Genomic DNA, 14,361 nt, shown 5'->3' with positions numbered 1-14,361 from the left:
GTTAAAATGATCACAGTGGAAATTTGCTTAATCATATTGGACTTCAACAATGCTGGGCTTGCTTCAGGATTTATTTATTTATTTATTTATTTATTTTGTTGAGGGAACTAGCGTTATCAACAAAAAGCTGGACTGTCTGTCTTGAAGAGCTGGCTGAGGAATTCTGGGACATGAAGTCTTAAAGTTGGCAAGTTTGGAGGCCCTTGGTCTTGGCCCACCAAATCTGCTCTGTGCAGCTGGGAAAGACTCTTGGAGCAGGTTGGGGGAGGAGATGCTGAAGAACTTCTGGCAGGAGTTCCAAGGGTAAATGAGAAGCTTGAATTCCATCACACTTTGTGTAAGGCAGTACATGTTTCTCCTTTTTAAACTGTTATAAATTAATATTCAAATTGACATATAAGTCACATAGTGAGTGTGCAGCCTGTATAGTTTAAATTAACTATATTTTTCTACTTGTCAAATCATCCCTGATTGTATTTTAAGCAGAATGTTAACTACAGTAGAGTTTATCCTTTTGAGTAACCAGGCAGAAAACACAAGGAGGTGAACTAATTCTACGTTCTTATAAAGCTACATTAACAAAACCTTGCAAATTTGAAAGGGCAACTTTCCACCACTGTTTTAACTACTTGAACAATTAAATGAGAGAAGGGCTTACTAAATTTCTTCCTCTGATTCTTAATCCATTAAGGGTTCCTGCCTCACTTGTCTGATTGTCTCTTAGACAGCATCTCTTCCCCTCTTTCCCCAAGGTCATTCATATATTCCATTACAAAGACTTAAGCTGACACTAAGTGTTGAGCTTTATTCAAATGAGAATTATCAAAGCTCTTCATATCCAAAAAGAATGAAATATTACTTAGCAAAGCTATCTATAAGAAAAACTGTATAGCACTATCTTGGCTCAGTAGCAGAGGTGGGTTCCTGCCGGTTTGCAGCACTTTGTGTGTATCGGTTCCAGACATTTGCTGTACTTTTACATAGCCGTTCCACGAGGCAGCATGGCCACGCCCCCATACCAGTACGCTCCCCTGCCTGCAGCCCATTTGCAAGGCGCTTCTCCAAGAGGACCCAAGGCAAGAGCAGAGTTGAAGTCCTCTGAAGCAGCTGGAAAAGGTATGTGTGGGTCGGAGGGAGGGGAAGGAATTCAAACTTCATCCTCATGGCTCGCTTGTGCTCTCCTACAAGTGTAGTTTGATTGCAGGCAGAGCCACGTTGCCTTTTCAAACCTGTAATCACTGAAGCTGGGCTGGATTTTTACATAGTGGATCATTCCGGGGCTGGGGAAAAGTGTGTGCTACAGCATGGCTCTTTGCCTGGCTTCCTGTGGTCTCCTCAGTGCTCACTTGTGCTCTTGCTCCCCAAGTGTAGTGACTTCTTCTCCAGGCCCCCATCCATTTCCCTCCCTCTCTCTCTCTCTCTCTCTCTCCCTCTCTTTCTCTCTCTCCCCTCCCTCCCTCTCTCTCTCTCTCACACACACACACAGTTGGATAAAACTATAAAAATCAGTGACGTGCGGTGAAGTTTATACCTGGTGAGGCTCAGCTGGGCATCCTTTTGCGAAGCAGCGAAGCAGGGCAGCTGTCGGCCTCGGCGGGGGAGGGGAATTTGCATCGGGGGAGCAACCAAGCACCCAGGTCTGCAGCAAAGGTGCTTGGCGGCTCCCGCGATACAAAGTGCCCCGCCACCGCCCCGCTGCCCCGGCCTGTGTCCGCTGCTTCTCCAAGCTCCGCCGCTGGAAGTCCCGGATCGCCTCTGGGGGAAGGCTGAGTGAGAAACAGAGCGAAGCTTCTCCGCGGCCTCCCGGCACTACGCAGAGGCTCTCACAGGAGCGCGTGCCAGCGGCCGGTGGCCCGGAGCGGCCCCGGTTGCAAGACAAGGCAGCGCTTAAAGCAGCCACTGCCACCGCCCCAGCGGGCAAAGGAGGGGTGGTGGCGGCGGCAGCCGCTGCTTTAAGCACTCCCTTGTCTCACAACTGGGGCCGCTCCAGGCCGCCGGCTGCTGACACACGCTCCTGTGAGAGCCTCTGCATAGTGCCGGGAGGCCGCGGAGAAGCTTCGCTCCGTTTCTCACTCAGCCTTCCCCCAGAGGCTATCCGGGACTTCCAGCGGCGGAGCCTGGAGAAGCAGGCCGTGGCACTTTGCATTGCGGGAGCCGCCAAGCGCCCAGGTCTGCAGCAAAGAGCCAGCCTCCTCCTTCTCTCCCACTCCTCTCTCCTCTGAAGCACGCCCTCCGAAATAACCCGCCCAACGTAAGCGTGCTCAAGAAGACATGATTGGCTGCTTCCAGATCAGGAGGCAGGAGAATTAGTGCTTCTTTTCCATCTGAACTTCATTGCCTTTTAACTCTTTCTTAACTTTTAGAAGGCGAAAAATTCCTTATGGAAAAGAGGCCCCGAGTTCTCTCGCCTCCTGCTTTGGTTAACACTAAGCAGACACCAAGCCACTGTGACCTGGAATCTGGTAGCAACTATCTTGGCTTTAATTATTTTTTTTAAAATATTTAAATTTCTTTCTTTTTCCTAAGGAGACTGGTAAGGCTCCGCCTCCCTTGCCTCTAGTGACTGCACGTCCCTGATAAAAATCCAGCCCAGCTTCACTGATTACAAGTTTGAAAAGGCAACATGGCTCTGCCTGCAATCAAAGTACACTTGAGGAGGGAGAGCACAAGCACTGAGGAGACCACAGGACGAGGCAGGAAGCCAGGCAAAGAGCCATGTTGTAGTACACACATTTTCCCCCAGCCTCTTTCTTTTGGAAGACTCGGATTGGCTTCTCTTCCTCTCCTCTCACCCCAGCCTGCCAGCAGGAGGTAAATGGGTGGGCTTTATTGCATTACAGGCGTTTCCCACCCAGACAGCAGGCTACATTTGCAATGTGGGAGGTGTTTGGGGAAGGCAGCGGGAGAATGGGGTGGGGAGATGGCAGGGGAGCTGCTTTCAAGCCATTGGAAAAGATATCCAATCCAACTTTTGTGTGTGTCTGTGTGTTTGAGAGAGAGTGAGTGAGAGGGAAGAGGGTAGGAAAGATATTCCAATCCAACTTCTCTGTGTGTGTGTTTGAGAGGGGGAGGGAGGGAGGAAGGAGGGGAAGGGAGAAAAAAAAGAAAGAAGGAAACTTCTTTCGCAAAGGAAAAAAAACATGCTGTCACTTTAAATCGGAACTGAGCATGCCTGGCTGTGGAATTCTGGGACTTGAAGTCCACAAGTCTTAATAATTTTAAATTGAAAAGGTACAGGAAATAACAAATTGGTTATATAGTTATATGTTATATGGTTTTATGTTTTTGAAGTTTGTGCAATATGAGCATTGTGTTTCTAAAAGCCTTGTGAATGGAGCTAAACTTTCTCTAGGGTCATTATCTCTATCTGGCAGGCATATGGAATGAGCCTCAGGCAGGTTTCTTTGTTAGCAGAAAGAAACAAAAACAGCACAGCAATTTAGGACTAGAAGGCTACTAGGGGGACATCTAGTCCAACCCCCTGCTGCAGCAGGAAACCTTACATTGTATGGATTATTTTGGTGCCTCTAACAGAGAGGAAAATTCCCAGAAAGGAGAAATAGTTTATTAGGACAAGGCTACTATGCAGAGGAAGGCAGAGATAGTCCTTGACTTATGACTACAATTGAGCCCAAAGTTTTGGTTGCTAAGCAAAAGCATTGTTAAGTGAGCTTCACCACATTTTACCCAATTCATGACATCTCCTGGTGAGTGACATCAAGTTGGCTACTCCCACTGGTCACATGACTGCCAAGCCACCCCCACAAAACAGTCTACACCTACAGAGTAGGTTCTAAAAAAAATTGAAACCCACCACTGCTCAGTAGTAAAATGTTGCTTTAGAAGTGCATAGGTTTGGGACTGTAGGTTTGAAGAGAAGACAAAATATTTGCTATTTCAGCCTTTTTAGCTATCAGATTGCTATCTATAATAGTTGTACATTAAAATGCTTCATAGTAATGTAGGAATTTTATTCAAAACATTTCTGGCTTCGTGTGAGCTATGAAATGCATTTTAGTCCATTTAGTTTTAATTTTGAACTTTTATCTGCATCTTTAGAATAGAATAGCCTTCAGATTTTAATTTGTAATTAGGGATGTGTGTGTGTGTGCATGCGTGTGTGTGTGTCCCTCACTCTCTTTCCCCCCTCCCCCAGGAGTTTGATCCTAACCAGTTAAAGGCTGACTGAGCTTTTCATCCTTTTAGGATTATTGAAATGAGGACCCAGATTGTTGGGGGCAATCTGATGTTTCTGGAAACCTCTTAGAGTAGGAGTGTCAAACTCAAGGCAATAGCAATAGCAGTTAGACTTATATACTGCTTCATAGGGCTTTCAGCCCTCTCTAAGCGGTTTACAGAGTCAGCATATTGCCCCCAACAATCCGGGTCCTCATTTTACCCACCTCGGAAGATGGAAGGCTGAGTCAACCCTGAGCCGGTGAGATTTGAATAGCCGAACTGCAGTCAGCTGAAGTGGCCTGCAGTGGTGCATTTAACCACTGCGCCACCTCGGCTAAGGCTGGGGGGGGGGGGGATCCGGCCCAGGGGGTGCTTAGATCTGACCCGCAGGGCCACCATGGAAACAGTCTGTTTTTGCTGGCAGAGCTCTCAGGCTGCCACAGATACCTCTGACACGAGTGACATGTTGCTGGCCACCCCCACCCTGCCTCCCAAGGTCAAACACAACGCTGATGTGGCCCTCAATGAAATCGAGTTCGACACCCCTGTCTTAGAGCTATAAAGTACTTCAAAGCAATATATAAGCCTAAGTACTATTGCTATTGCTGAATGCTAGTGGTTTGTACATGTTCTGCATGTTCAGTCCACAGATCTAATATAAAATGCCAACATTAATTGTTGCATAAAACTCATCATTTACTGATACATAGTAAAAGATGAAAATGTATTATCTTTCAGGTTTAAACAAAATGCCTATGTTTGACGAGTGGACTGAATTATTTCTTCATATTACAGTCCACTACTAGTTTGATACAATATTTCTTCCAGGTTTAGTTTTTAAGAACAAAGGCACAGTATATACGTATATACAGGTAGTACTCATTTAATGACTGCCTCATACAACCCCATTTGCAGTTACATTAGTGATGAAAAAATAACCTTACAATCCTCACATTTACAACCATTGCAGGTCTATAAAAGAAAGGAAAGCTGAAGTAAAATTGTAAGCACTTAGCAACTGCTCAACTCAGCTTTTATATCAATCACCTGCCTTCTATTTTACCCATAACAATAATCCTGTGAGTGGGTTGGGCTGAGAGTGACTAGCACAAGGTCACCTAACTGGCTTTCATGGCTAAGGTGAAGTTCATGGTCTCTTGCTTTCTTGCCTTGTGCCATAACTCTAGAGAATTCTGGGAGTTGAAGTCCACAAGTCTTAAAGTTGCCAAGTTTGGGAACCACTGCTCTAGACCAAACTGGTGACATTGATTACATTGTCAAAAGGGGCTGTTGGCAAAAAAAAATAACATTTATAAGAAATCATACAAAGGAAAATGAGTTAAATACAATCAACATTTAAAAGGGGTTGGGGGTATACAAAACTCTGTTTCATATAATTTAATCCTACCAAAAATCAAATTGGTTTAAATACGTATGGACATACACACACACACACACACACACACACACACACACACAGTTTTTATATGTTTTTATACCAACATCATTTGAAAAGCAGTGTCTGTGTAGAATTGGAGGTTCATCAATGACGTAACTAAATGGTTAAAACTTTTTGCAATGAATTTTCAAAAAAAATATGTTACTAAATTTATATGTTGTCCGATTCTCAATTATTCTGGGCAGTTACAAATAAACATTCAAAACAAGGAAAAATATGGCAAACAAAAATGAAGAGTAAAGATGGCAAGGATGACAAAAAGGAAAGAAAACTCTCATAATCCAAATGGGACTTCACAAGGCTTGACCAAGTAGCCAGATCTTTAAGGTCCTTCATAACACCAGCAGAGAGGAAGTTCTCCAAATCTTGGGATGAGGGAACCTCATTCCAGAGGGCTGTGCTGCTGCAAAGAAAATGCATTTCTAGGGTCCTGCTAGATGGCATTGTTTATTTAAAGGAACCCAACCCTGCCAGATTCGTTACTACATGAGGCAGTCCTTCAGATAATCAGCTCCATGTTGTGTAAGGATTTATGGGTAACAAGCAGCACTTTGAATTACACACAAAAGCAAACTGGCAACATCTGCAGCTTGTGTAGCATAGATATACCAAGGTATAGCCATCATTGCTGAATACCACTGCATTCTGCACAGCGTTGAAGCTTTTAAGTGATATGTAAGGCTGGTGGAACACATTGCATGATGAAGCCATGAAACGATCAGGGCATAAGTGACTGTCTGAAGGCCCACCCCACCCCAATCTAGAAAATAATACAACTAGCATATACGGTGAAGCTGGGCAAAGGGCTTTTGGGCCACAGCTGCTCTCTGCTAATTAAGCAGGAGTTGTGAATCCAAGAAGATTCCCAGCTTTCATATCATCCTTGAATGAGGAAGTGGAATCCCATCCAAGGTCAGAGATGGAATATCCCCAGATCTGAGTGGCCTGAATACCCACAACCACTCGGTCTTGGTAGGACTGAGTTGGAGATGGTTCCTCTCCATCAAACCTATACAGCCTCCAGGCACTGGGCAGAATCTCAACAGCTTTATTTGGCCAATTCGGGGTTGAAATATAATTGGATATCATCAGAATATGATATCATTCTTCAAACTGGCAGATGACTGCACTCAAGTATTTCATATGGAAGCTGATAAAGAATGGAGAGAGAATAGAGCCCTGAGGCTTGTAGAACTATTTCTCCCCTTTCCAACCAACACCAATTGGAATCGGCCCTGGGGAAAGGAAGCGAACCACCATAAAACAATGCCCCAATCCCTCAGATCCATCTCAGGATACCATGACATCAAAAAATTGAGAGATAAAAGAGCACAAGGATAGATGCACCATATCTATCCCAGCTCTGCCACAATCAAACCTATCCCAGTCAGGGACCAGACAAAGAGGTCTAGAATGATAATATATTTCCTTCAAGATTCTCAGCTGCAGTCCAATCATCTTCTCAGCAACCTTCCCCGAAAAAGGAAAGTTAGAGACTGGTCAATAGTTATTGAAAACTTTTGACTCAAAGAATTACCTTTTGAGAAGGGAATCCACCAAGATTTTTAGCTTGAATTCTGAAAAAGGCCAATAAAGAAAATGGAGCTAATTCTATTTTAGCTTGGTACTGCATCTTACGAATTTCTTGTCAAAGTTAAATTTATATTATGTTACTTTGATCCCATATGTCATCATAATAAGATGTCTAATATATGCCCAAGCTCTTCACATCACAACATCCATTTTCAGATTAGTATATTTTTCTTCTCATGATGGCGGGGGTGGAGCAGAGAATCACATTTGCTTAATATTCTGTGCCCCTTTTGCAACTCCAGTAGTTACTTACAAAAAGTCTCCATTCTTTCTCATATATTTTCCTATCCTAGTTTTCCTAACAACAATTGCACAGAATTAATTACTTTTAGCAGTTATCTGACAGTTTTGATAAAGCTGTTTCTTTAAGTAGAAATAACACTTCTTGATTGTATAAGCCACAAGAGTAACTTTGCATTTGTTTCCCAGACTAATTAATAACTAAGGCAAATACAAGAGATTGAGTGTGTTAATATGAGGTTGATTTTCTTTTTCTTTTTTTCAAAGTTGAAGGGGGAATTGTAATTAATCATTTATGAAAAAGACGCAAATTAGTGGTAGACCGAGTGTGATTAAGGGGGCAAAATGTGCATGTACACATAGATGGGATATATTTAAGTAAAATAAACAGATAATGGGGAAACCCCCCAACTTCATACAAGACGCTATTGATGGGTAACAGACAGCTGGAATTTGTGGACAGAGGCAGGTTAAAGAAAGCTGAATTACCAACCTCAGGCTATCCCTATAGAATTATCAGAGTGACGCTGGGAGTCTGCGTTCAAAGAATTTATTAGATCCCATCAGTAAAATATTTTAAAAATAGATTACTGGAGGAGAAGTAGGAATTCAGCTTATAAATTAGTACAAATTAGAGAAAGTTATTATAGCTAGACTATATGAGGGCTAGGCAGATTAAATGTGCTGCTATTACTTTTCCCTCGTGATGCAAATAGTGCCATATTGTGATGGCATTAAGCCGGCACAATAAATCAGATTTATTTTTCAGTTGGTAAATACAGTTCAGTAAGATTTTGACTTTGAGAACATGACACATGATGCTCAACCCAATTAAGCTAAAAGGCTTACCTGCATAATTATATAATCCTGTTTATGCAAATGCATCTGAATCAGGCTAAATCTAAATACTTTGCTAACTGTAGGGACTATTAAATAGGTTTAACTGCAAATACCTGGGAGTTAGGCTGGATACCATAAGTGATCCATTCACTTGCCTGCCTTTTATGCGATGGGCAAACAATAGAACACTCATTTCCAGGATCCTTTGATACGAACCTGTAAAATTCTTTTTAAAAAATAGTTAATGCTAACTAATGGGGGGGCATGTAGTATCATCATAGGAACCCCATCCAGTCCTGGACATGGAAATGATTGACTGATCAGTAGCTCTTTCTTGATTCTGTGGGAGTAATGCATGGTTGTTCTTAGTTAGTGGAGTAATTTGTCTAATTAATTCCAATAACCAACAAGGCTCTGGCATGCTAATTACTTATGTGACACACCCTCCTCCCCAAGCAGTTCAGCATCCAATGTCTTAAGAGGTTAAGAGACATCTATACCACTGCTGGCAATCTATAAAAAGCTAAGATGATCGAACTAAGCTAGCTAGAGCCATGATTAGAGCCTATTTCATGGCAGTAAGGACCACAAAGCGTAAATTATTTCTCCACCTTTCATATCTGCAGATATCCACCCAATGGCCCTACTTTGGATGACTTGGTCCTTCCTAGGAGGAGTAATTCTGAAGTCTATCTTCAGGTTGCTGTGAGGAATATGCTGATCATCATAATGGTTAGAGCCACTTGGATTCACTCTGCATTGCACTCCAGCCTTCATGCAGGTATAATAGGGGTACAGGGATTGAGTCTTGCATCAGTGGTGAAATTAAAAAAAAACATTCCCTACTGGTTCTGTGGCATGGCATGATGGGGGTGGCTTGGTGGGGGTGGCTCGGTAGTCATATGACCGGGCGGGCGTGGCTGCACAACCAACTCACACACAATGTAAAAGCAGCTGGACTTCACACAAAATGTCCCCTGAAATAAACAGGAACCTCACAGAGTCACAGAGAGCTCAAAAACCAATTATCACACTTCACACAAAAATAACACAAAAGCTGCACAACTGACTCACATATAATGTAAAAGCAGCTGGACTTCACACAAAATGGTCCCTGCAACAAGCAGGAGCCTCACAGACAATTGGGTATAGCTGATTGTCACACAGCTGATGAGTAGTAAAAAAAAGTTTTAAAAAGTTCCCAAGATTGCCCGGCACATCTGATTGTTGCACAGCTGATCATCCGAAGTTTTTTTTTACTTTTTAAAGCATTTTTTTTACTACTGGTTTAGGCAAACAGGTCCAAACCAGCAGCATTTCACCCCTGTCTTGCATGATTATCTGGAGGAATTCAAGCCTGTTGAACTTTAGGTAACAGAATACTCCCAATTCCCCCAATTTTTCATCTCCTTAACAATGGGGTTAGTTCATCCATTTCTGTATTAGATCCATGCCCATCCAGGCTTATCTGTACCTCTTTCAATCAGTATTAGGCCAGGACAAGGGGCTGAAATGGCATTGATTGTGCTTTTGAATGACCTTTGGCAGAAATGGGGTTGGTGTAGTGCATCCATTCCAGTGGTGGGTTTCGACATTTTATAGAACCTCTTCTGTAGGTGTGGCCTGCTTTGTGGGAGTGGCTTGCCAGCCATGTGACTGGGTGGGCATGGCCAACTTGTAGACCCCAGTCCATAGTCCAGTTATAATTCACCCAACTGTCAGGTGGGAGATATCTTCAAAAAATATCATCAGGGTGGAATGCTGGATAGTTAACCTTGGCGGGAAACTCCCTTCCTCCATATGCGCAATGAGATGGTCAGGACAGCTTCTAGAATATTCCTCCAGCACATAATGATTCCCCTCCTAAATACTATGCCCTCCCTCCCCGTTTCAATGGCAGCCGAAGCAGCAGCAAGGCAGAGGCTGACACCAGGTCTGGGTTCCTCAAGTATGTAAAGGAGCCCATTTCCTGATTATGTTGACACTGAAGGCTTATAACATCTCTTGACTGCTATTTGTATTTAATTTCTTTTTAGTATTATTTAACTGATTTAATTGTTTTTTTATGATTGTTCATTACACAGAGTCACTAGTTAGAATTGGGCAGCTATGTGAATTGAATCAATCCAAAAATATGTTAAAACCATTTTTCTATTAGATTATTAGATTCATAATGTCCATAAAATGGTTTAATCCAGGAGTGGGTTCCAGCAGTCACTACTGCTAGTTCACTCGTGGGCACTTCGCACGTGTGTATGCGCAGTGCAATAAAAATTGTTATGCGCATGCGCAGAAGCAAAAAACAAGATGGCGGCAACTATGGTGCCACCCAAAAAAATGGTTCATGGGGGTGGCAGGCCTGGGTCACTGCCTGTTCCAATGACCCAGGCCACCAAACCACTACCGGTTCAGCCAAACCAGTCCGAACCGGTAGGAACCCACCACTAGTTTAATCTAATTTAATCTCATATTAGAACTCCCTTGCATATCAAAATCTGTAGTTGTCTCCATTTTGTAAAGCAGTCCACATCTAAAACGTGTACACAAAATATATACATTTACATAACTACACATTTTGTTGTAGCAAAATCTCAGGCAAAACTAAACCGAATTATCCAATTTAAAAGTGTTCAAATTAGGACGTGCACAAAAATTGGGAGAACGATGCAGAGTTATTCTTACCAATTTTTTGCAAATGTTTTCTTGATTTACAAGATGTCTTGGAAAATAAATGGACGATTGGTAAAATGAGAAACAGGAAAATCATGGGCGGGAATGCCTCTCCCTTAACAAGCTTCAGAAAAATCCAACAATGAACGAACATGGTTTATTTTAGCTAAGCTTCACAAAGAGATGTGAAGTGCAGGGGGTTAAATATGGGTCAAGCTGTCTGAAGGTCTGTCTGCTGTGTATGTTTTGCTTATAACTTAACTGTCAATATCTGCAAAGTTAAATTAATTGGGAGTGAGACGAAACTGGTTCACAAGGATTTCTTGAGCTCTTGAATGTTGCGGAGGCTTATAGTTGTGGAGGAGGGAAACAAGTGCGTCTGTCTGTCACTAAGAAGCTCTCGCGTTCTGGCATTTTGCCCAGCAGCCTGAGCAGGAAGGATGCAGAAAGAAAAAGAGGCCATTAATATTTTTTTAAAACGTATGAAATTTACATGATTAGTCCACCTAAATATGTGGTTTGGGATTATCTGTAGCAACATATCTGCCATCGTTAAAAATTCCTGCAGTATTAACATCCCAAACCTTTGGTACGTATTTCCAAACAAACAATAATTACTGTCAGAAGCGGATGAGAGAAGCAATTGTATCATTTTCAGAAATTAAGCTTTAGATCCACTTGTGCATCTGGGATTTGGGACCAGGGTTGAAAACTAGCTTTAAGTAGCTAGTTTTTAACTCTTAAATTAGCTTTAATCTTTATGGCACCCATAACTTGAATGGAGAGAAGGGGAGGGAAAAAAGTGGTGTTCTGAGAAATACCTGGGAGATTTGGATGAAGTAGTAATTAAAAACTGGTTCATAATATATCATTATTATTTTTTTTGCGATTCCTACATCAGCAATGCTATGCAATATAAATCATTAGGGATATGCAGCACCTCAAATCCCAGAGCAAGATAGGGAAAGATATGCAGTAAATGGCTTCTAGAATTCTAACCATTTCAAAGTGGATCTTCTGGATCTTGTGATCAAAAAGGAAGCAGGAAGCCAAGTTAGTTTGGACCACCTGCCAACTTCCCTAGCTGTTGCTGAACTGCCTGTTCCACATGAAGGCAATGAGGAATTGGAGATTTCGTCCTCAACGTGCCTGATAGAAATACCCCATCCCTTTGCCATCTTCTCCCCTTGGACCAAATTTTGTTCCACAGTTCGGTTTTCGGCTCCTTCATGGTAGTCAAGCAGGCAGGATCCCAATCCCTGCATTAAAGTGCTATTGACCTAGGAACAAGGGGTTTTGGGTGAGCACATGTCAGCAGCATTGGAATTACACAGCTCGCCTCCACAGCCACAGTGTGAACCTGGCTGAAACCACATTGTGTTTAAGGCTGAAGTTCTCAAACTGTGCACTGTAGCATCCTAGAGTGCCACAATTAAATATCAGGGGTGCCATGGGATATTTACAGTGTTGAGGGAAACAAAGCAACTGTCACCATCTCTTGGAAACAGTATGGACTGCTAGACTAGCTGTGCTGGGTCTCCTGTCTCTCCCTATGACACATCTGTTCCTCAAGTCCAGTTCCCAAAGTAGATCACATCAGATCAATAGAGTTGAAAGGGACCTTGTAGGTCATCTAGTCCAACTCTCCACCCAAACAGGAGACCCTACACCATTTCTGACAACTGGCAGTCCAATCTCTTCTTGAAAGCCTCCAAGGATGATCTGTTGGAGTGTCCCAGGGTGCAGTTTGGGAACCACAAAAGACTAAAGATGCCGTGGACTGAGGAACTTTGGGAACTCTGGTTTTAAGGAGCTGCCAACAGTGTCTCCATAAGCACTGCATGGCTCTACAAATTCTCTCTGAAATTTTCCTTTCGAGGACGGGTGGTTCTTGATGTATTTCTCTTCTTTTGCATAAAATGACCAACTTGGGGATCTCAACCTGGCTTGCCTCATTATACGATTGTCCTTTTAGAATAACAGTGCCACAGTCAAAGCAATACACTTTATATTAAGGAAAATTACCAATTTAAGTAAGTTAGTTGACAAGGCAGAAATAGTGAAAGGTCCCATATTCTTTTTAACACATGGTTTTGGTGATCAACATGCATATTTATCTATTATGCCATAAATAAAGATAAGAGTATTTGACAGAATACACCTGTCTATAATCTTATTTGATAGATATGGCCAGGGCCCAACGTAACTCATACTGAATATTATAGATCAGATCAGATTAACAGAGTTGAAAGGGACCTTGTAGGTTATCTAATCTAATTCCCTGCCCAAGCAGGAGACCCTACAACATTTCTGACAAATGGCAGTCCAATCTCTTCTTGAAAGCCTCCAGTGATGAAGCACCCACAACTTCCGAAGGCAAGCTGTTCCATTGGTTGATTGTTCTCAGTGTCAGAAATGATGTGCAGTATTCCATACAATGTATAATCCTAACCCATCTTTATCTTTTATCCAGACAGCAGTCTGGTACAGTGGTTAAGAGCCTGGATTAGGATTGGGAAACTTTGTTTCTAGCCCACTGTCAACCATGCAAATTCACTGGATGACTTCAGGACAGTCTCTGGGTCTGATTCCAACCTACCAGACAGAGACCTTATATGTAGAATTTAGAAGAGAAAATATAATGTATACCATCTTGTTCCTGGAAAACAGAAGGGATACATATATAAAATTACAAATAAACAATTAATTTCCCTCTCTTATTCCTAATGCAATGGCATTTCTCAGCCAAGAAATAGGAATACTTATCAGTAACACTCTTAGGTGTTTCTGGTTTAGAATATAATCTATCTGAGCAAAAAGGAAGGAGAAAAAAAACCAAGAGACCAATTAATGCTGCATTTTTTTAATAGTTTTGTTCTGCAGTTTGACCACAGCTTCTTAAGAACAAGCATAAAATTTGTATTTAAAACTAACAATAGCACTTAGAGCAACATTTTCCCTTAAAAGTATTGCAAGAACAGACCTTAGGTCTAGAAATTAAAACATCACATTTACTCAGTTAGGAGGAGGCAGGTACACAACTGTTAAAAGTCTTTTTCTGCATATAACCACAAGTTACATTAAAATTAAATAGCAATCTGATTAGTATAAAAGGAGCTTTCCCAATCTTGTGCCTTGAAGGTATGTTCAACTACAGTTCTTGTTATCCATGCTGATCGGGAAAGCTGGGAGCTCTAGGGGGAAAAAAGCAGGAATTTTCCAGATTGGGATTAAATTGGGTTAAAAGGAAAGTCTCTTAAAGCAAAACAAGAATCATGTAACTTCACATAAACAGCTGTTGAAAAATTGCAATAAAAGCCACAACATATTTTTCCCTTTTGAAAACATTTTAAAAGCAAACTTTAAATAAAAGGCTAAAT

This window comes from Thamnophis sirtalis, unplaced genomic scaffold (genome assembly GCF_051295495.1).
Source record: "Thamnophis sirtalis isolate CommonGarterSnake01/CBP01778 unplaced genomic scaffold, rThaSir2_p1.2 scaffold_2, whole genome shotgun sequence".
In the NCBI taxonomy this organism is placed as follows: Eukaryota; Metazoa; Chordata; class Lepidosauria; order Squamata; family Natricidae; genus Thamnophis; species Thamnophis sirtalis.
The sequence above is the reverse complement of the archived record's forward strand: the minus strand, read 5'-3'. Positions refer to the sequence as shown.